General features: G+C 40.3%; 1 protein-coding gene and 1 long non-coding RNA gene across 9 annotated transcripts in view; one reads left to right on the forward strand and one right to left on the reverse strand.

Annotated features, from left to right (window-relative positions):
* Positions 1–516: 516 nt before the first annotated feature.
* On the reverse strand, positions 517–18,202 carry LOC129509776 (uncharacterized). 6 transcript variants are annotated; one of them, XR_008664397.1, is made up of 5 exons: positions 18,156–18,202; positions 17,105–17,176; positions 15,878–16,035; positions 14,435–14,519; positions 517–6,245 (listed from the first exon to the last, which is right to left on the reverse strand). It is a non-coding gene; the product is annotated as an uncharacterized LOC129509776 (long non-coding RNA). The 6 variants fall into 6 exon arrangements; XR_008664398.1 differs by lacking the exon at positions 17,105–17,176 and having other exon boundaries at positions 18,156–18,199; XR_008664395.1 differs by lacking the exon at positions 18,156–18,202 and having other exon boundaries at positions 17,105–18,146.
* A 186-nt stretch (positions 18,203–18,388) lies between these two features.
* The window catches only part of FBXO38 (F-box protein 38), a 55,135-nt gene continuing 51,474 nt past the window's right edge, over positions 18,389–22,049 (forward strand). For all 3 annotated transcript variants that reach the window (XM_055325612.1, XM_055325613.1, XM_055325614.1), the window contains exon 1: positions 18,389–18,472. The gene's annotated coding sequence lies outside the window, so the exon portion shown is untranslated. The remainder of the gene's footprint in view (positions 18,473–22,049) is intronic.

Genomic DNA, 22,049 nt, shown 5'->3' on the forward strand with positions numbered 1-22,049 from the left:
AGGTGTGGGCCTTCTAAAATACAAATCTGATTGAGACATCTCTTTAGAATAATGACTTCCAGTACTGGTGGGGATAAACCTTTTTGCATGCCTTTACAATATCTTCTTCAACCTAGCTTCTTTCTCACTAAAAGGAGAATTTCCTTTCACTCCTTATAAATAACTTAAGCTATTTTGGGGTCCATGCTATTTCAATTTTGCCTCTGTGTATACAGTCATCTCTAATTAAATCATTTTCATACTCCTATACAATTTTAGAAAGCATTTTCATCTTGTAGGAATCCACTAAAGAATCAATTTTTTGGTAAAGCCTCCCTGAACAAACCTTGTAGCCTTCCTCACTAAAGGAGGAGATGAGAGACATAAATGGTATTTCCCAAAAAAGTGATTCGAGAACTTTCTAATAATATTAGTGATGATTTTAGCTAATTTGACAATGCATATTTTTATCATAATAGTTACATTTTTTCTTTAATGTGTGTTAGAAAAAAATATAATTACAACTTCAAACCCAAGATATCATGGATATTCATATTCAGGACATTTCTAGGGTGAATAGTCAAGTTTAAAAAAGAAGCCCAATCAACAAAAAATATTTTTAAAGAAAAATGGCATATGAATTTGGAAGGAATTATGAACCAATGACAGAAGTTGGCCAACATTGCTTTCAGTAATGAGAGCCTTTTAAGTTTCATAGACGGGGAAGTACCCTGATCTATGGATATCTGAATATACTGTGATTTGAGCCAATGAAGGAGAAATTTGTGGCAGCTGACTTATCTGTTCATCACATAGTGCTCATGAACTTTCCAAGCCCTCCTTCTACCTATAGACTAGCCCTTCTTCTACTCTGTCAGTCAAGTCCTCTAAATCCAGCTTACACCAACTCTGGGACTATGAAGGAAGAAAAACAAAATGAGAAAATAATCTTTTCTCATTACTCCAGCCTCCTAATCCTCAGGACTGGAATATAGCCAATAGCAGAGTGGGACCATGCAGGGTATTCTGATCTGAGCGCCACAGTGAAAGGGGGTTTTGATGAACTAAAATGATTCCAGAAGCACTTGGACAATAGTTGTAGGCATTTTTGTCACTTCCCTGAATGTTCTCTTTCCTTTCTAACAAGTTACAGATACATATCATAGAGCCAAAGTATAGGACTATATAGCTTCAGCTGCCTTTCAAAGTGGAAATCCCAAAGGCTTTGGCTGCTGAATTTAAGATAAGGAAGTTTGATGTTTAAAGTGTGAAGGAAGATGTATTTTATCATTATCTTCGTCTGCATAAAATAAAACTCCCAGGAACTTATATTAGAAGCCATTAAGCCAATCATTATAAGATTGAGAGTTTTACCTGTGAGTTTCGTTTTAGGACATTCAATGCAGTTATTATCAAAAGACGTTTACACAACGGAAACATACATGCTCCATAAGAGTCAGCCCATTATGCGCTTCTAATAATGTTACATATTCTAATTCCTGCGTGTACTGCTTCGCTAACATGTAAGTGAAAAAACCAAACCCCAAACAGAAACTTCTTTTTAGAAGCTAATATGCAGCTAAATTAAAATCCATGGGAGTATTGAATCACTAGATTGTATACCTGAAACTAATATAACTACACTGGAATGAAAATTAAAGATACAAAAACAAAACCCTTCTATACATTTTGGCAAATGTATGTGAAGATGTGATTCAAGATGTGATTCTGTGAACTAAAAACTCGCTAGGGTTTCAGTTCAGCAGCTGAACCTAAAGGGGTTAGGGGTACCAAGGACTTGAACAGCCGGGATCCTGAGCCCTACCTCCAGCCCCAGGAGAGGAGTCAGGTTTTATCTGTTTCAAACATTAGGCTTTAATATGAGATTATATGTAAAAAAGGTTTCTGTTCCTATAATGTTTGAAAATCATAGCCATAAGAAAAATCCCCTTTTTCAAGATAAGATGAAAGCAACAACTCTCAGTACTCAGAAGACCTTGGGTTGAGGCCTGACCCATAGTTAAGTGATACTGGGAAGTCTCATAACCCTACCTCAAGTTCTCATCTACAAGTCAAAGATAAGATTTCCTGCTTTACTTGCTACATATGCTATGACAACACTGACTCTTCTTTCCTGGTATCTTCAAACATAAGAAGCTCATTTCTGTTTCAGGACCTTTGGGCAAATCGTCCTCTCGTATGAGTGTTTTCCCTGGATTTTCATGGGACTAGTTCTTCCTCATTATTTGGGCTTCAGCCTAAATCCTTCTCCCTTACAGATTCTTTTCCCTGGCCATCCTGCCTTAAACCAACTTACCTCTGATAGTTTCTGTGTGCTTCTGTTTCCTTCATAATTCTTACCATAACTCCCAGATATTTTTGTTTCTTATTTTTGGCCTATCACCAAACATAAGCTCCACAGAGAGGTTTGTGACTTATTCTCAGCACTTAACACAGAGTTTGGTGCCAAGTAAGTGCCATAAGGACTTGTTGAATGAATGCACAGATGAACGAATGGGTTCCTAGAGGGGAGGAATGTGACCATGGGTATAAAAAGCATTTTTAAACTTAAAGCACTCTTTATAGATAATTTGTTTTTCAATTTTTTCACTTTATTGGCTCAATCTTTCAGTTGAGTGGGGGTGGTTAAGACTAAAGACTCTGACTCTATGGACTGGGATTGAAATTTTAGCTCTTCCATTTTTTTAAAAAAGATTTTATTTATTCATGAGAGATACACAGAGAGAGGCAGAGACATAGGTAGAGGGAGAAGCAGGCTCCCTGCAGGGAGCCTGATGCAGCACTGGATCCCAGGAGCCCAGGATCATGCCCTGAGCCAAAGGCAGATCCTCAACCACTGAGCCACCCAGGTGCCCCTTGGCTCTTCTATTTGACCTAGGACAGATAACTTAACCTCAGTAATTACCTGAGAAGCTGACTGTGAGAATTGAAAAAGATAATGCATAAAGGGATCTTAGCATAATGCCTGTGTCATGGTAGGCCTTCAGTAAATAATAGCCCATCAGTGTCCTTGTCATGTTGCTTCCAACTAGATAACCTACCATCCTGGTTTGCCTGAGGCTGAGGGTTTCCCTGGAGTGTGCAGCTTTGAGTGCTAAAACAGGACGGTCTCAGACAAAACAAAGTAACTGGTCACCTTACCATCAACAAGCTTTCCTCTCTAGCCCCTTGTTCTCCTTCCATATTTACCAACTCTTTCACTCAGACATATGACCTATACCATAGTCATCCTCAACCAGTGTAACAGTACCTTCCAGCCAATGTCAAAACCTCATCTCATAGGCTTCCAATGTAGTGGTCATGATAATCCCAAGGAACACAGTGAGATTCCTTAGAGGAAAGAGAAAACTGTAGAGACTACCCTTTCTCCCAAATTTATTATTAGCTCTTCCTTTCTTTCTTCCTTCAAACTTGCTGTTTGCCTTCTTCCCCGGGATCCCAAGGCTTCAGGGAAATGAAAAATAACTTCTCATTGTAAAGAATTTATTCTTAGAGTCTTAATTTAAAAACAGAGTAAATAATAAATTCATTCTTTTAGAGTATATAATCCAGTGGTCATTAGTGTATTTAGAGTGGCACAACCATCACCACTATCCAATTTCAAAACAAATATCATCAAAAGTAAACTGTATCCCTTCTACCATCCCCCCAGTACCTGGCAACCACTAGTCTACTTTCTGTCTTTGTGAATTTGCTTATCCTGAACAATTAGCATGAATGGAATAATAAGATATGTGGCTTTTTGTTTCTGACTTTTTTCATTCCACATAAGGTTATCAAAGTGCATCCATGTTGTAGAACGTATCAGTTCTTCATGCTTTTTTATGGTGGAGTAATAGTTCATTGTATGTCTATACCACAGTGCTTTTATCCATTTGTCCATTAATGGCCATTAGGTTGTTTTCACTTTTTGGCTATTAGGAATAATGTTGCTATGAACATTCATGTATAAGGTTTTGGCTGGATCTTTCCATTTTTCTTGGATATATAGCTAGCAGTCAAATTCTGGGTCATATAATAACTCTATGTTTAACACTTTGAGAGGTCGCCAAACTGTTTTTCAAAGCAGCTGCAACATTTTACAATCCCACAAGCAATGCACGAGGGATCCAATTTCTCCATATCCTCAGAAACACTTACTAGTTGATACTGTTCATCTTTTTAATAATAACCATCCTAATGGGTGTGAAGTGGTATCTTGTGGCTATGATTTGGGTTTCTCTTATGACAAACGATGTTTCGCATCCTCTCATGGGGGCATCTGTGTGGCTCAGTCGGTTAAGCATCTGCCTTCAGCTCAGGTCACAATCCCAGCATCAAATCATGCATGGGGCTGCCAGCTCAGTGGGGAGTCTGCTTCTCCCTCAGCCCTTCCCCCTGCTCATGATTTCTCTCTCATGCTCTCTCTCTCTCAAATAAATAAAATCTTTAAAAGAAAAAAATATCTTCTCATGGACTAATTAGTCATTTGTATATCTTCTTTGAATAGATGTCTATTCAAATCCTTTGCTCACCTTTGCTCAAATAATATTACTTTGCCATTTTATTGTGAAATTGTAAGAATTCCATATATATTATGGTTACAATTTCCTTATCAGATATTTGCAATATTTTCTTCCATTCTGTGGATTATCTTTCCACTTTATTAATGACGTCCTATGAAGTGTGAAAGATTTTAATTTTGGTGATGTTTAATTTATCCATTGTTGTTTATGCTTTCATTGTCATATCTAAGACAAAGATTTACTCCTTTGTTTTCTTCTGAGAGGTTTATAGTTATTAGTTCTTATACTTATGTTTTTGATTGACTTTGAGTTAATTTTTGTATATGGTACGAGGCAGGACATCCAACTTCATTGTTTTGTATGTGGAGAGCCAATTGTCCCAGCACCATTCATTGAAAGACTATTCTTTCCCACTGAATCGTTTCAGTGCCCTTGTTGAAAATCAACTGACCATAATTATAAGGGTTTATTTTTGGACTCTAAATTCTATTCCCTTGGTCTGTATATCCATCCTTTGCCAGTACCACACTGCCTTGATTACTGAAGTTTACCGTAAGGTTTGAAATTAGGAAGGGCAGATTCTTTAACTTTGTTCTTTTTTCTGATTGTTTTGGCTATTCTGAGTCCTATCCTTAGAAAGTGTTAAAGGTGTTGTCAAAGAACATTGTATAGGTTTGTTCAGCATAATAGTCTTAAGAGTAACATACTAGGAAAAAGTTAAATATTCTAATAATACATGATTGGTTTCAATAATTTGTAGTACAACTGTAGCCAATACTTCTTGGGAAATGGGGAAGGCAATTGTGTCACTGTTTATGATAATTCTAAAATCTCAATGCTCCAATGCCCTCTGACTTTGCTAGAAAGAAATTTAGTATTTTCTGAGGTTTTCATTTTTCCACATAGTTCTTAGATAAGTTCAAAGACATTAGTAGCACTGGAGGAAATACAATTTTCTTAGATAAAATATGCTCCTTTTCCTATTATGGCACTGCCACTTAAATATCCTTGTCCATATCCATCTCTCCTATGTTTAATACATCTATGTCCTACTGCCAATCTTCTTTTTGTCCCAGGCAGTTAAGAAGTCCATTCTGCTTCTCATGCCTAGACATTTCTAGAGAGTTCACACATAAGACAGATTAACCCCCAGCTGTCACAGTTGTCTCTTTTAACCTGTGGCTGTTTTTTGTTTGTTCTTTAGGTTTGTAACTTTTTCTTTTTTTATACTTTAATTTTTTTAAATTTAAATTCAATTAGCCAACATGTAGAACATCATTAGTTTCAGAGGTAGAGTTCAACAATTCATCAGTCGCATTTAACATGAAGTTTCTTTCTTCTCAGATTTTCGAGGCATTCCAAATGTGGGGCCAGGATGCATTCATGATAAGATGAGGGGACCAAGCACAACTTTATACTTTGCATATGTGCCTCCCTCCATCCTTCTAGCTCTAGTTCAGGTTCTGCCAGTACTTTATTTCTGCATCCTGGGGGACTTGAAAGGTTGATCTGCTTGGGCACACTGAAGACCTCTGGCTGAACACCATGCTTAAAGGTTCAAGCTATATATAATGAAAAGAAATTTTAGGGATCCCTGGGTGGCGCAGCGGTTTGGCGCCTGCCTTTGGCCCAGGGCGCGATTCTGGAGACCCCGGATCGAATCCCACGTCGGGCTCCCGGTGCATGGAGCCTGCTTCTCCCTCTGCCTGTGTCTCTGCCTCTCTCTCTCTCTGTGTGTGACTATCATAAAAAAAAAATAAATAAATAAATAAAAAAAGAAATTTTACTAGATGTTATATAGTTCTCTAAAAATATGCAGGATACAATGTTAAGTTAAAAAAGAGAAAATATGAGGATATAAAATGATATATATAGTATGATCAGATTTTGAAAAATATATTCATTACATATACACAGAAATACAAAATATATTAAAGAGAATACAGGATGGGGATTTTCAGAAACTTTAAATAAATGAATGTAACTTTTGTATTATAAGCCAGCCACTGTGCATGCTAGTACATGGTAATTATCTCATTCGATATTCAAAAGGATTCTATGAAGGAGGTATTGGTATTAACTCCCATTTTATAGATGATGAAACTGAGGCTTAGAATAATTTAGGGACATATCCAAGATGTCATAGCGTAGCAAGGGGAGAATCCAGAACCTTCAAGCTAAACTTTGTATTATCTCATGATTAGAATCTTATACTTGGCTAGAGTTTTAGAATTTTTTAGAACAATTTCTCATATTTGTTTCATGAATATTTAGTAAGTACCTATAAGTTTGAGATACTGTACTAGGTGCAGAAAAAGGGGGGAAAATATAGTATTATCAAAAATAATACATGATTATAAATCCTGCCACAGCATGGAAAGTACTTTCCCAGACAGAGCACCTGTGAGACTCACACTACCATTAACCTGTAGGCAGAAATATAATTATTCCCTTTTTTACATAAAAAAGAACAGACTCCAAAGTTAATTGTTGTCCAATGTCAAATAGGAAGTATTTGCAGAATATGAAAATTTTAATCATTTTCCAGTAGCTCCTATGTAGCTAGTGTTAAACTTTAAAAAAAAAAAAATGGACTCCTTTTTTGCAGGGCACTAAGGTGACACAGTTGGTTAAGATCTAACTCTTGATTTTGACTCAGGCCAGGATCTCAGAGTCCTGAGACAGACACCTACCAAGGGCTCTGCACTCAGCAGGATGTCTGCTGGAGATTCTCTCCTTCTTTCTCTCCCTCTACCCATCTTCTCTCTCTAAAATAAATAAATCTTTAAAAAGACAACAAAAAAATGAACCACTTTTTCACGAAAAATGCAATAGCAAAAGCCCATTGGCTATAATTTAGCCAAAATGTAGTGATTGGCTTGCTGTTGTTATTATATTTCAGTGAAAAAGTATAATTTCTTCATGTTTTCCACATTGTTGTCTTTATTTTGCTTTTGACCACTATGTCCCTTGCCCTCAGCAATAAAAATCCTTCCTGCTTGCAGTTCATAGAGCACTTTCACAGTGAGCCACGAAGAACTTTCTCAGTTGGCACTCATAATTGTGGTCATTTTACAGATAAGGTAAAGTGAAAAAATTTCCCAAGGGTACCTCAGTGAATCATTGTCCTTCCCAATACTTCTTGATATACAGGTTCACACATTTGCTAAAAGTTCTAATAAGTTTTCACCATGATTATAAAGTAGAGGAGTCTCCAATATAAAGGTAGAGTGAGGGGAGAGCATATCATTGTAGCTATGGGTTATTTGTAAGTCAGGCATTTACAAATCAAGGCCTCCCTTCCTTCAAATCCTTATTGGAGTACAGCTAGCTTAGAAGGAAGGAAGGTTATATTGCATACAAACGGTCTCTAAATATTTATATCAATTTCTCTTAGAGCTTTGAAACTAACTCTTAGAATTCAACACAGTGGAAAATGCAGAAACACCAGAAAAGTTTGGAATATGACGTGATTTTCCTTCGTCGGGAGTGAACTCATTTAAATTAAGCATTGTCTTTCCTTCAAAAAGTGGAATTCATTATATTTGTTTATTTTTAAAAAATCAATAAATCTTATCCGAATGGAAAGTCTCTCTTTAACTCAAGATATATTTAATGAGACGCGTCAGAATTGTGTTTGTTTCTAGAAATACAGAGCTGAGTAGAAAATGAACTCTGGCTTTGAGCAACTCACAGTCTGATAGGCTAATTGGACAATTTATTCATTTACTCAGTCAATATTGGGTTGAATTGGTTAAATTAAATCAGAGATTTGGTTAAATTCTGGGAACTCAGTGGTAATCAAAACATATCTAGGTCCTTATGCAGTTTTATAATCCTGCAAGGGAACAAGAAAATGAATAATTATTTAAAAATATGACAACGTGGGTAAGAAAACAACCCCATAACTTCTAGGAGCCAACTTTGGCATTGCTGTAGGTTATCCTACTCACAGTGAGGCCTTGATGTTATGTTTAACACAAACAATTTCACAGAACATTAACACCCAGTAAAGCCATGATGAATCTAGACTAAGACAGTATCACTCCATAATCACACCTGAACACAGGCAAAATGTGAACATTATGCAAACTACAAAATACCAAACATCCCCTAACTAATGTAAGTGATTACTGCTTCTCTGCCAATTACAACTTTAGCCTTTGGCTATTCTTCCCTCTTTCTAAATAGACTTTTTAAGATATCAAACATATTGAGGGCATGCAATCTACAGCAAAGTCAGCCTTCCTTAAATTTTCCCCAAATTAATTTAACAATCCCAAATCCTACAATGAATCCTTTATAATATCCTTTCACTGAGCTTTCCTACGGCTTCCCATGTGTGTTCTCTCTCTCTGCAACATATCATAAACCCAACTTGTTCAACTCTAATGTTCTTTCGTGTTCTTTGGCTGGAGGTCATTGACAAATGCAAAATTGGAAAGTGGCAACAGTATCATGCCTGTTGTTCAAAACTCTCTTTTCTTACTCCTCTTTCAAGGCATTGAGAGGGGCATTAAGAATATGAAAATAGGGGGAAAAAGAATATGAAAATAGGTGATATTTGAACTCTTAAGGGATAGGGAATATTTTACTCATTTATTTTTCCATTCATTGACTCATATGATACCTTGTTCCAAAAATAATTTAAGGTGACTGATATTATTAGGTGGATTCAGAGGTACGGAGTGGAGGGCAGCTGAGAGCATCATATAAAGATGACACTGACCAAAGAGTCACCTAAATATAATGGAACCTGAAGGTGGGATGAGGATCCCCTAAATGACACTGACGTTTAACAGAATACACTCTTCCCCACTGCTCAGGCTCCCCCTACTCTTTCTCAACCCGGAATAACACGTGAATCACTTCCAGTTACATTCTACTTGACTCTGTCACAATAGGCACTTCTTCCCTTTTCTGGAGACTCTTCATTTCCCATTCTCAATCACTATCCATTCTTGATGGCAAACTCAGTCTGAACTCAGAATCTAAAACAAAACAAACTCATTTATTCCCCCTTAGTCTTAAAGAATTTAAGAAGTTCTAGTTCCTCAGGTAAATCCAAGTTAACTCACTCTTGGTCAAACCTAATGATTTTTAAGTAGAGTAGTACTATTCTCATAAGAGCCATTAAAATATGTGTGGGTGACTTCTGCTTGTCACAAAGACTGGAGTGGTACTACTTGCATTCAGTGGACTAAGGCTCTGTAATGCTCGGAAGAGTCCCACACAGTGAAGAAATGACCCACCCAAAATGCCAATAGTATTCCTATTGAGAAATGTCCCACCTCTCCCCATGCCTGCACCAGTAATCAGGAATCAATGACTATACACTCCACTGAACTCTATGTGGTCTCAAAATCTTTCTCAACATAACAATCCAGGTATGCCTTGCCAATCAGATTTGGCTTGGAATACAAAACTTATTTCCCTTTTTAAAACTACAAAAGCTTCATGATTCTCAAGATGAAGTCTTCACCTGCTGTCTTAGTCCTATTCCATCTCCTATGCTGGTAGCCATGACTTGGTTATCTGACTGCTTTCTCAGTCCTCCTAAGACAAGGGGCCCTGTCAGGGAGGTAAGCTCTGTGGCTGGGACCCTGCACCAACCCAACAGGGGTTCTCTGACAGTATATGCCAGGCTGCTAGCATTACCAATCCAAAAAAAAAAAAAGTCTTAATCACTAAAGAGTAAGCTACACCCTCTAGTGGGGAAACCACATGTAATATAGCCAACTTCTTTGGAAGAATAACTTCCAAAAGAAAATCCTACTCAAAGTGACTGAAGTTAAAAAATCAAAAACAAGAAGTGTGTGTCTGGCAATTTCTAGGGCTCCTGCATCTGAGAAGTCCAGAGGAATCTCTGAACTCAAGCATGGCTAGATCAGAGTCTCAGAAAAAGTTGCCAGAAATTTTCCTCTCCACTTTTGGGATCCCCCCATGCCTTCCTTGGTGTTGTCTTCATTCTTAGAAAGACACTGACAACCTCGCCTCACTCCCATCCCTGCAGCAGACCTAAGCAGTTCTAGAGTTACAGTTTCAGTAGACAGCTTTCCTTTCCTAAAACGTCTAATAAAAGATTTAAGGTTTATTAGACTAGCTGGAATAGAGTCTTGAATCAGCCTACAATATTTGGCTATAGGCATGCTTAACTCTCATTGAAATGGACTGAGTTATAAGGCACTGCAGGAGCCAGGGTTGACACAGCCCCTCTATACGGACTAGAAGAAGATAAAAGAATTGTTCCCTGAAGGAATACTGAGGCACTATTACCAGAATAAATGAATGAAAGTCAAGCAAAAACAACAGATGTGTTGGCACTATCCTTTCTGGATGCCATTTTTCCCTCCCCTGATTCTGACATTGCCCTTAGGCCTGTGCAAAACTCAACTCAATCCCCTGCTATATTTTTTTTCCTTTACTATAATTAACTATTTAGCCTTTTTGTATCACAGTAACACTTATCTTGGTAGAAGGCAAGGAAATGTCACCCAGAGATCTAAGCCTTCTGGAAACCATGCTCCTGTACTCATTCACACAGAACTATTTAACTTCCCATTCCATAAACCAAGAAGTCTAGTAAGCGGATCCCAGGGCATTTATATTCTTACTACTTGCTCTATAGCTCTAGTTTTGCAGAGTTCTCCATCAGCTCCTCATTTCACCTGATACTGATGCCTCACTTCCTACCACTTTGGTGCAAATGAGACCCTCCCCATCTTCCTTCATTCCTCAAGCACTTTCAAAGCTATTTGGGGTAAGAAATGTTTTGTGAAGGTTTGAGATCATAAGGGAGGACACTGGCTAGCAATCACAGGAACTGTATCAGGATTCTTTTTAAGAGTGATGAAAATCCAGGGTGCCTCAGTTGGTTAAGCATTCAACTCTTGGTTTCAGTTCAGGTTATGATCTCAGGGTCATGAGATCAAACCCTGTGTTGGGCTCTGTGCTCTGCATGAGTCTGCTTGAGGTTCTCTCTCCTCCTCTCCCCACCCCCCAACTCTCTCACTCTCTCAAATAAATAAATATTTTTGAAAAAAGAATGATGAAAATACAACTGCAATTTAGCTTAGGCTAAATAAGAAATATATGGGTTCATGCAATTAGGATTCAGGATGGGTCTTGACTCAAGCACAGCCACAGATTTAAGCAATACCAGGAGTCCATCTCTGCCCTCTGCTAGTCTTTCATTAAGTGCTGAGCTAATGACTCAATCTACAGACATACAGACTCCATCTACATGAAGAGACAATGGCTGCTACCTCCCCAGGCAAGTGTCCTTATAGCTCAGGAGCCAAAAGGAAAAAAGGGTGGGAAGAAGGCAATGCGGGGACCCAGTTCAACACCCCTCCAATCATGCAACTACAATCCCGGATATGGGAAATGGAATTTTTTTTACATGATTGTCTTATAATACAAAAGATTAAGTGTAAATATAGAAATTAAGATTAAATTGTATCTATATTACTATTTTGTGTTCAGAAATTATAAGCAGTGTCATTTAAAATGTTTGTCTAAATTAAAAAAAAAAAAAAAAGGGATCCCTGGGTGGCGCAGCGGTTTGGCACCTGCCTTTGGCCCAGGGCGCGATCCTGGAGACCCAGGATCAAGTCCCACATCGGGCTCCCGGTGCATGGAGCCTGCTTCTCCCTCTGCCTATGTCTCTGCCTCTCTCTCTCTCTGTGTGACTATCATAAATAAATAAAAATTTAAAAAAATAATAAAATAAAAAATAAAATGTTTGTCATATTTTAAGAAAATACAGCATATTAAAGAATGCATGAATCTTATTCTATTAAAAGTTTTTTGAGTATTGATTTGAACTTAGAATTTTAAGTTGAAAGAATAAGAATTTTATTAAAACTAAAATATTATTGTCATTTTGAGGAGAAGTTGTCATTTGCCATATTTATATGCTTAATTGAATAGAATTATGTTTATTTATTTGGGAAGGTTTCATTTGTGATGCAATTGAAGCACTTAGAAGGAAAAATTGAGTATAAATGGATTTATCCATTTATTTATCCATTCATGAATTCCTTCATTCAATAAAACTTAACTGTGTGCCCCTCTCCATTTGTTAAATTTTGAGAAACCAATTCACCTCTATGCTTATTTATTTATGTCTTTTCTTTCCAAACTGAAGGTTTATCATCACAATTGTTTCCTTGCACTTAGTCCAATGCCTAGACTCAGAGCAAGCACTCAAGAAATATATATTGAATAAATTCATGAACCATGTGAGACTCAAAATGCAATTAGCTTTTAAAAATTACAACGATTCTCTCCCTGTTACCTTTGGAACATCATTTTCTGTCCCAGTATTGGGTTCACCTAGGGGCCCATCTTCCATTTCTTTCCTTGTAATAGCTGAATGACATTGATTCACCTTCTGCCTATAGAGAGGTAACCTGTTCATTTGGGTAAGATAAAGGGGAGAGTCACAAGGTATCCAAAGGGAAACAGTGATCCTGTGCACAGCTAGGACTTATTGTTTGTGAAGGAAAATGAGATTGAAATGGTAGGCTACAATCAATGTGTATGGGCTTTGGGCCTCTTATTAACAAGTTATAAATGTATACATAAAGGTTGAAAATACTATCACAAAGAAGCCATTGACACAATTCACAGCATGCTTTAGGAAGATTAATCAGATTATCACTTGGAGGAAAAATTACAAGAATGTACCATTTAGTAATTAGGAATTTGGGTTTTGAAGTCAGATAGCTTAGTTTCACAATGATTCTCTCCAATTTACTAGCTATGTGACCTTTAGCAAAATACTTAACCTGAGTTGCATTACTTATAAAATGGGACAAGTGATCCTTAGGTCACAGAATTCATTGGCTTAAACTGATGATGTATTTAAATGATTGGTAGAGTGTCACTGTGACATTAAAAATGCAAAACCAAAACAAACACAATGAAAGTAAGACTTTGCAAGGGAGAGGCTAGAGCCAGGATGATTTAGGAGATAGAGATACAATTAAGAAGTAGTGACACAGAAGACCACAGGGGAGGGAAAGTGAGTTTAAAGAGTACTTGCAGTTATTTCAAGTATAGCTGCAAACAGTTTGGACTCACTTAGTGCCTGCTGTGCTGCCGGGCATCCTGGGATTCCCCTGAAGTGTTTTTGTAAATGATGTCTCTAGCCTGCCTAAGAGCAGAGACTGGTCCCTGGTCATCTCTGCAGCCCTGGTGTCTCATATATTCTTAGGTTCCACGAAATCTTTTAACAAATGTCAGCTGATTGTAAATAGTTCTTGACATTTCAAACCATTTTCTAAAGAGTAATTTCTTTATTCTGATATTTCTAGAGATCAGGCTAAAGGATTTGCACTAGATGAATGTAGTGTTGGGGAAAACACAATACGAGTAATTTTAAAAAGAAAGCTTGTTAGTTTCTTAAGTTTCATCCTTCATTTTCCCACTTTTCCATGACATAACTTTGGTCTGGTGTAGTTTGGTCCAAATTCAAAATAAAAAGCAAAGGCCATGTTGCTTAGTGCTTACTCAGAGCTTATGCTCATAAAAGCCTCCCATGCAGATTTTTTCCTTGTTTCTCTTCCTTCCTTCTTTTCTTCCTTCTCTCTCTTTTGTTGTTGTTGTTATTATTGTTGTATTTTTGGGTGTTTTTTTTTTCTCCCTAATCTACCAACCTGTGTTTGGTTTTGAAACTGCAATTCTCAATGCATATACCTAGGTACAATATCCCTTCTTAGGATTTCCTTATGTAACTTGCGAAAATGTAAAATGCTTTGAAAATGAACTTCAGAAATATCTCATGCTAAGAATTCAGCCCTTGCAACTTCAATTATAGCTGAGAAGAGGGAAAGAAAGGCCTCTGGACAGTCAAATAATAATAGCTAAGCTTTGTGGGTTTTGACACATGCCAGGCACTGCTCTAAGTAGATTACAAACATTACCTCACAAAAAACAGAAGACAGCAAAGATGTGGAGAAATTGGGACCCTTTGTGCACGGTTGGTGAAAATATGAGATGGTGCAGCTGCTGTGGAAAAATTAAAAATAAAATTACCATATGATCCAGCAATCCACTTTTAGATATATATATGAGAGAACAGAAAGGCGGATCTAGAAGAGATATTTGCATACTCATGGTCACTGAAACATTATCCACAATAGCCAAGAGGTAAAAACAACCCAAATGTCCACCAATGGATGGACTGACAAAATGTGGTGTATACATACAACGGCATGTTATTCAGTCTTCAAAAGGAAATTCTGACACATGCCACAACATGGATGAACCTTGAAGACATTACGCTAAGTGAAAGCAGTCAAATATAAAAGGACAAATATTATATGATTCCACTTAGGTTAGGTAAATAGAGACAAAAAGTGGAATGGGGATTGCCAGGGGCTGGGCGTGAGCAGGGATGGGAGTTGTTTAGTGGGTAGAGTTTCAATTTGGGAAGATAAAGAGGTGGGTGGTGGTCACTGTTGCACAACAATGTAAATATACTTAATGCCACTGAAGTCTACACTTAAAAATGGTTAAGACGGTAAATTTTTTATCTGTGTTTTTACACAATTAAAAAGAAACACATAAAGAATCATTCACAGGCAGACTCAAAACTGTACTGGTAGGGTTCCCAGTCTTTCTTTTGGATACCTGCTACATATAGCAAACAAACAGACAAACAGACAAACAAAAAGATGAGGAAGTGCAGTAAATTAAAAATGGCCACAAATTCTTTGCTACTCCTTCAATTAAGACGTGGAGTCTTGTTCTCCCCTTGAATCTAGGCTGGCTTAGTGTCTTCTTGACCAATAGATCATGAGAGAAGGAACTTCTGGGATCCTAGGCTAGATCATAAGAAGTCCTACTCTACTGCTTGGAACAGCTCACTCTCTGCATTTTCTGTCTCTCAGAGCTCCCAGAGAAGCACTTTATTGTGAGAAACCCAAACCAGAGAAAGAGGCCACATGCAGGCACTCTGATGGATGGCTCTAGCTGAGCCCCTAGGGCTTCCAGCCTGAGTCACCAATAACAACATTCATTTGAGCCTGACGTTAACTATAGTTTCAGCTCACACCTGATGGCAAATGTGTAAGAGAGCCCAAGCTAGAACCACCCAGTCAACCTACAGTAGCATGACAGATCATAACAAATTGTGTTAAACCACTAACTTCTGCAGTGGTTTATGATGTAGGTTCCATAGTGATGTCCATTTTTACTTGGTAGACCTGAAGCCAAGACTTGAAATGCTTGCTCACGGTCTCATGCCAGTAAGCAGAGAACTCACATTTGAACCAGAGCTTTCTAAACTTCTAAAATTGTAAAGCCTGCATTGCTGACTACTGAATATACAGTTTCTCAGCTGAAACAGCTGTAAAGGGACTTACTTCTCAAAAAATCCTGAATTTAAATTCATAGCTGAGGGTAGCCTCGGCGGCCCAGTGGTTTGGCGCCGCCTTCAGCCCAAGGTGTGATCCTGGTCCCACGTTGGACTCCCTGCATGGAGCCTGCTTCTCCCTCTACCTGTGTCTCTGCCTCTTTCTCTCTGTGTGTGTCGTGAATAAATAAAATCTTTAAAAAATAATAAATTCATAGCTGGTTTTACCACATTACTCAACTCCAAGTGTAATGTGGCTGACCCCGACATACATGGCACCTCCTGCAGTTGTGCCTTACACAGGCCGCATAGCCCTAAGTGGACCTGAACAAACCCTGTCCTCTATTCTCAACCACAGCCTGTTTTCTTAAGTGTTAAGACCTTCTAACAAATGTCAGTCCTCATTTAAAGGCCTAAGAAGTTTCAAGGGAGGAGAGAGGTTGGTGCTAGAAACTATGTCAGTATGAGAAGTAAGAGGTATTTAAAAATACCTAAGGGGTGCCTGGGTGGCTCAGTCAGTTAAGTGTCTGCCTTCAACTCAGGTAAAAATCCCAGGGTTCTGGGATTGGATCCTGTGTCAGGTTCCCTCCTCTGTGGGGAGTCTGCTTCTCCCTTTGCCTTTGCCTGTCTCTCTCGGTCTCTCATGCATAAAATAAAAATAAAATCTTAAAAAATTTTAGCTAAAAAGTAGGGAGTTAAAAAAACAAACAAACAAACCCACAGTGGTTCAGGGCCATTTAGCGTCGGGCAGATTTCACTGTAGAGGGCAGAGCTTCCCTGATGATGCCACTGTATGAGAGCAGGGAACACTAGCTCAGGACTCTAATAAAAACCCACATCACCAAGGAACAAAAAAATCTCGGAGGTAAAGGGATGCACACATTCTACCTTAAAATGTTAAAACTGGGGCGCCTGGGTGGTTCAGTCAGTTAAGCGTCCAACTCTTGATTTCGGCTCAGATCATGATCTTCGGGTTCTGAGAGTGAGCCTTGTGTAGGGCTCTGCACTCATCAGGGAGTCTGCTTATTCTTCCTCCTCTACTTCTCTGTCTCCCGTCTCCCCTCTCCCCCCCGCCCTACAAATGAATAAATAAAATCTGAGTAAAAGAATATTAAAACTAGGGCAGCCCGGGTGGCTCAGCAGATTAGTGCCGCCTTCAGCCCAGGGCGTGATCCTGGAGAACCCAGGTTCGAGTCCCACGTCGGGCTCCCTGGGTGGAGTCTGTTTCTCTCTCTACCTGTGTCTCTGCCGCTCTCTCTCTCTCTCTCTCTTTCTCTGTGTGTGTCTCTCATGAATAAATAAACAAAATCTAAAAAAAAGAAAAAGAATGTTAAAACTAGTTAAGTCTATTTATACACAGCGGGCATATATCACTCAGAAACCATCTTGATTCAGCATTTATTACAATGTTTGTAGATATGCTTTCGTTGGGACACCCAGCTGGCTCAGTGGTTGAGCCTCTGCCTTCAGCCCAGGGTGTGACCCTGGAGACCCGGGATCGAGTCCCACATGGGGCTCCCTGCATGGAGCCTGCTTCTCCCTCTGCCTGTGTCTCTGCCTCTCTCTGTCTCTGTCTCATGCATAAATAAACAAAATCTTAAAAGATACATACTTTGTTTCTCTCTGTAAATCTGAAGCAGGAAACACATCTCATTTGTATTTCTGGTCCCACCATAGTACATTTTTACCAAAGGAGGAAGGCTAATGAAATTCAGTAATATACTGAAATAAAGACCCATTTGCACCCAGATAAGTCCCTTGTATCTATGCCAGGCTCAGTGCCAGACACTTGCGTACAGAATTCCTATCTGTTTTTCTAAACGATCCGGAAAACAGAAAAAGCCACGGTGTTCATTGTTTGTTTAAGTTCCAATACGGAAGAAATCGAGGAAAGCAACGGACCTGGGAAGAGGATGTCATTCTCCCTTAGAGGAGTAAGGTGACGTGAAGGCGGGCATTACGATGAACAGTATATAACTATGATGAGGTCTTGTTGCTTTTTCTTCCCAGAGCCCTAACTCGAGACACGTGGTTTGAGAGTGGAATGGCACAGCTAGAACTCTGATAAGCTGCCAAGATAAGCCGAAACCTATGATGCCAAAGCACAGCGGGGAAAGCGGGAAGACCAGCTTCGGCCTCGAGGAAGGAATAGGAAGCCCCCCTCCCCCCGCCCAAAAAAAGTCTTCTTTTAGCTAAACGAAACGAATTCTGGCAAAGTCCCTACTGGAACGCGGCCCTTTGACTCCAAAAGCTTCCCCAAGGCCGCCCAACACCTGCGAAGCGAGTACCTGCCTCCCGAGCGTCAGACTCCAGGCGCTTCCGGCGCGCGGACGCCCTCCCGGAAACAGGGACGGGCCCCACCCGCCCCCACCCCCCCACCCCCCACCCCCCAAACCGCCACGCTCAACATGGCTGCCGTGACTGGAAGCCTGCGTCCCACACCCAACATGGACGCCGGGAGCGAGCCCAGCCCCGGAAGGCAACCCTCCGGAAATGCCCGAGCGGCGGCGGAAGCGGAAGCGCTGCGGCGGTGGGGGCCGCGGGAAGTGTCGGTCGCGCTTCTCCCACCCTCTCAACCACAATAACAGACAGAGGGCCGGCTTAGGTGAGGTGGCGGCCGAGTGGGCCGGGGACCAGCGGCAGGCCGCAGAGCCAGGGTGTGGGCGGCGGCGGCGGCGGCGGCGGCGGCGGGGCGGGGGGGAGGAGGCCGTCTGGGGGCTCCCGGGCTCCCGACCGCCCGGACTCTCGGTCTCTGGCCCCTTTCGGGCCTCGATATCCCAGGAGAGCAGAGATTGGGTGTGTGGGTCTTGGCCTTGTAGGCCCTGGTTGCGGGGTTTGCTTACCTCGTCCAGACCTGGCCGAAGATTCTAGCATATAGAACCCTCTCTGGGTTTAGGTTGCCCCAGAATGGGGGCGGGGTGGGGGGTTGGCCTGGGCAATTTATGGGACTCCCTCCCACCCGGGGCGCCACGAATTCTACAGTTTTAACGCTGTCAGTGTTGAAGCCGATATGTTGAGGAAGATCTGTAGTCAGCGTGCTGAGGGCATGTCCCTTGGCAAGACGCAGGGAATACAGCTCTGAGAGGCGGCCAGGCCTGGGTTCAGGAGCCTCAAGTTCTAGTCTTACCTTGCCACCGACTCCCTGTGTGACCTTGCCCAGGTCCATTACCTTCTGCTGTAGCACAGCTTGCGTATCTGTAAAAGGAAAGTGTTGGTTGCCTCTGATGCTTCTCCTAGCTCTGAAAATCAGATTACCAGCTCCCTTTAAAGGAGTCTTTCCTTAGAGACAGACCTGAAAAGCTTGTCTTCTCTGCCTCCTGGATAGCTAGGAATTGACTGATAAGAGATGTCTACGTGTTTCTTTCCAGGCCCCAAACTGGCCAAGGGCAGCTGGGTACTTAGGAAGGTTCTTGTGCAGGGAGAAACTCTGTCCTGACGACTTTGTTTTATGAATCCATGCCAGCAGTGTGAAAACACACCTGTGTGAATAATGGGAGACCTCTTTTTTTTTTTTTTTCTTTATCCTAGAGCTGCTGTTAACTAGCTGGCACTTTGGGCAAATTCCTTTGGGCTCTCTGGACTTGGGATTTCTCAGCTAGCAAATGAGAGCGTTGGATTAGGCCACTGGTTCTTAATCCTCTTTCCCATACCCTGAGCACAATTGAAGAATAAAAGAATGGCTCTATAAGGCCCTGGTTTTCAGGGTGAGAGAAGAGGTGGGATGTGGAAAGCTACATGTTGTGTAGTCCTATAGATTGAAAAATCTGTGCTTGTAATTTTTAACTTCTGACAGTTAACTGGTTCAGGTGACCCCTGAGCCTCCTTTTGTCTTTTTAAAAATTGCAGTGCTGTGATTCTTATGTTCTCCTAGGGTAAGGAATATAGGTTGTGTGTGTGTGTTTATTTATTTTTGTAAGATTTTATTTTTAGGTAATCTATACCCAACATGGGGCTCAAACTTAGAACCCCGAGATGAAGAGTCTCATGCTCTACTGACTAAGCCAACCAGACACCCCTTGTGTCTGCGTTCGTTTAAATGAATATGTGCCTGCAGGTAACACACTTGAGTGAAGAAGATACTAAGGCATAGCAAAAGAGAAAAAGGGAAAACGAGGTTTCAGCAAGGTAAAGTGACATAGTAAAATATACTTGGTCTTGTCTTGGAGTTTGAGACCTGTATCCTTGCTTCAGCACTCATAGTTTCTGACTTGTGTCTTTGGACAAGCCGGCATACCTCTCTGAGCCTCACTTTTCCTTATCTGGAAGATGAAGGGTTGGACCAGGTGGTTCCTAGACCCATTTAGCACTAGAATTCTGTGTGTTTGTTTTCTATTTGAGCAGTTTGGTAGATGTGGTATGGCACTTCTTTAGGCAAGAAGGGCTATCCTAGGTAGTAGATATAGAAGATCTATGATGTTAGGAATGGGGTCAAATGAAGTGACATACAAGATTATTTAGATATGAACGAGCTGAAACCAATAGAAACTAAAGAAAGGTATCAGAACCTGAAGGGCAGGGAAACCCTTGACCAGATAGATGATTGAGGCCATTGGGGAATTTTAAATGGGAGAAAGGTATTTTTGGTGAGGGTAATAAAAGGTAATTTAAGTGATAGTAATGGAAGTGATGGAGTTAAAAGAAACTGGTGTTAGAATCGATCTGCTGGGATCCCTGGGTGGCACAGCAGTTTGGCGCCTGCCTTTGGCCCAGGGCACGATCCTAGAGACCCGGGATCGAATCCCGCGTCGGCTCCCGGTGCATGGAGCCTGGTTCTCCTTCTGCCTATGTCTCTGCCTCTCTCTCTCTCTGTGACTATCATAAATAAATAAAAATTAAAAAAAAAAAAAAGAATCGATCTGCTTTCTGAGGCAGTAAGTTTCATGGAATGAAACAATTTGTCACCACCTAGCACTTAGTAGACAGTGATAGAGGAGATAGATGGATGGACAGGTAACAGCAATCCAGAAAAGAAGTATCTCCATAGAATTGTTATTAATGTGATACAGAATAGAGGAGTTGGTTCAGAATTATGAAAATTTTATGGAAGAGGAGATCCTTAAGTTTTATGGTTAGTTGTAAGATAGTTGGTTTATCTCTGCCCTGTAAAATGTGTTAATAAGAGATAAACATGGACCCAGGAAGGCCTGGTGTGATCTGAGGAAAGGATTAATTAGTTGAATAAGCCAGGGATGGTGGAAGATGTTGGCGAGATGGTAGTGGTATAGGAAGATTTTTAGTTGTGACGTTTAGGGAGTAGAGGAATGGATTTATATGGGATTTTTATAGATATCAGCAATTGTCAGAATTGTGAATAGTAATAAAATCTCTACAGTGGAAATAGAGGATTAAAAGGAAAAGAACTTGATTTTGCAAGGAAATGTTAGTGCTCCCCTGCGAGAGGTAGAGATAGCCTGAGAGTTAGGGATTAAAAGGTAGGAATGAATTTGGGGGCAAACAGAATGAACTGAATTAGTAGAGAATAGCATAGTTCTGTTTGGGAAGAGAGGAGATTTGAATTGGCTGGATGGAAGGAGAAGAGCATACCTCAGAGAAATTGTATTACAGAAGGACTCCTGGCTTAATACAGACAACTCAGGCTTACTGCTTAGAATGTACTTGCAAACTGGGATGAAAAAAGATGCTTCCAGTGGCTAAGGCCTGCTAAACAGACAGCCACCAAAAGACTACAGGATATCCCAAACTGCTAAAAGCTGTTGTGTGGGACTCTAAATGACATGGACCACAAACCCTAATTTGTGAAGGAGGGTGTGGTCAGCAGCAGGTCTGTCAAAGCATCCAGAAGCCCATCTCAGAGCACTGGGGCATAGCTCTGGAATGCAGAGAGACAGCCTAGGTGCAGAGCCTGACTTGATGATAGGGTGTGTAGTGTAGGCCAAGAAGTCTGAATGACACTTAACACATGCCCTGGGGCAAGTGACTTATCCTCTCTGGTTCTCTTTGTCTATCAGAAAATTGAGGGAGCTGGTGTTAGGTAGGGACCTCTGAGTGAGCTTTGATGTCTGTGAAGCTCCTGAAATTGTGTATGAAATTCATTGTGCATGAATCTGGGTATGTTTTATTTTCCTTTTGGGGAGAAGATGTGCAGCTTTCACCATAGTCTCAGATGGGTTTGTGACCCACAAAAATTAAGAGCTGTGTGACTAGGTAGTCTCCAAGGGCCC

Source organism: Nyctereutes procyonoides, unplaced genomic scaffold (genome assembly GCF_905146905.1).
Source record: "Nyctereutes procyonoides isolate TBG_1078 unplaced genomic scaffold, NYPRO_anot_genome, whole genome shotgun sequence".
In the NCBI taxonomy this organism is placed as follows: Eukaryota; Metazoa; Chordata; class Mammalia; order Carnivora; family Canidae; genus Nyctereutes; species Nyctereutes procyonoides.